Source organism: Triticum aestivum, chromosome 7B (assembly GCF_018294505.1).
Source record: "Triticum aestivum cultivar Chinese Spring chromosome 7B, IWGSC CS RefSeq v2.1, whole genome shotgun sequence".
NCBI classification, from domain to species: domain Eukaryota; kingdom Viridiplantae; phylum Streptophyta; class Magnoliopsida; order Poales; family Poaceae; genus Triticum; species Triticum aestivum.
This window is the reverse complement of record NC_057813.1, coordinates 759,232,952-759,234,502: the sequence shown is the minus strand read 5'-3', so window position 1 is coordinate 759,234,502 and position 1,551 is coordinate 759,232,952. Positions and strand designations below refer to the sequence as shown.

General features: G+C 54.3%; 1 pseudogene; it reads left to right on the top strand.

Moving 5' to 3' along the window:
- The first annotated feature begins 363 nt into the window (after positions 1 to 363).
- On the top strand, positions 364 to 1,551 carry LOC123158810 (basic endochitinase A-like; annotated as a pseudogene).

Below are 1,551 nucleotides of genomic sequence, written 5' to 3'. Positions count from 1 at the left end.
TTTTATAGCCGACCGTTGGCTCTATTATTAACCATGCTCTAATAGGGAGAGGGTGCACTGAGATTTTGCTGGCTGGCTGAGGCCTTGTTGTGCACACGAACTGTGCATGCACGATCCACACACGAAACGATTTGGGCCACAAAGATTTACAAAACGAGGCAACCCAAGGGTGTAGATGTGCTATCGTGTGCAGATCGTGCATGAATTTATCATGTGTTTAGCAATGCTCTTTAGGCGAAACTTCTTCTGGCCAGCTGCCGTGCTCCAGAATTCAATGCCCAAGACGACTGCAGGCCTAAATTGCTCTATTCTATAAAATGTCTGACTCGGAGCGTCGATTCCTTCATCCCGCAGCCAGGAACCATGTCTGTGCTGAGAGAACCGTCTGCGACAGCCATCTTGGCCGTCATCTAGGCGGCGGCGGTCGAGCTGGCCAGGGCCCAGCAGTGCGGCTCGTAGGCCGACGGCGCAATGTGCGCCAATTGCCTCTATTGTAGCCAAGTCGGGTTCTGCGGCAGCACCTCCGACTTCTGCGGCCCCGGCTGCCTGAGCCAGTGCAGTGGATGCGGCGGCGGTGGTGACCGGGGGGGGGGGGGGGGGTTGCATCAATCGTGTCCACGGACCTCTTCGAGCGGTTCCTCCTCCATCGCAACGATGCGGCGTGCCTGGCCCGCGGGTTCTATACGTATGAAGCCTTCTTGACCGCCGCCGGTGCGTTCCCGACTTTTGGTACCACGGAAGACTTGGACACGCGAAAGCGGGAGGTGGTGGCCTTCTTCAGCCAGACCTCTCATGAGACCACCGACGGCTGGCCCACCGCACCCGACGGCCCCTTCTCATGGGGCTACTACTTCAAGCAGGAGAAGAGCCCGTCGGAACGCTACTACAGCCAGAGCGCCGACTGGCGGTGCGCGTCGAGCAAGCAGTACAACGGCCGCGACCCCATCCAGCTCACCCAGTAAGCAACCACAAAACTCTCTTCATGTCATAATAAGAAATATACAACGTGTATTAATTCTGTCCTAAATCAAACTTTCTGAGTTTTATCCAATTTAGATCAGTAATAGAATATATTTATATATCGTATTGTTTGGATTGGCCAAACATAAAAGTACATTGTCTTTGTTGGTCAGAATTCTGGACACATGTCTATTTACTGATGGATCGATCTCTACGGACCGGCGGGAGGAGCGATCGGGGTGGACCTGCTGAACAACCCGGACCTGGTGGCCATGGACCGAACGGTGGCGTTCAAGACAGCGATCTGGTTACGGATGACGACACAGTCCAACAAGACATCATGCTACGATGTGATCACAGGGTTGTGGAGGCCGACAACCAGGGACAACACTGCTAGACGGGTACCTGGGTACGGCGTGATCACCAATGTCATCAATGGCGGGATCGAAAATGGCAAGGGGCAAAACGACAGGGGTGGCCGATCAGATCGGGTTCTACAAGCGCTATTGCGACATCTTCGGCATCGGCTACGGGAATATCCTCGACTGCTACAACCAATTGTCGTTCAATATCGCACTGGCCGTACAGTGA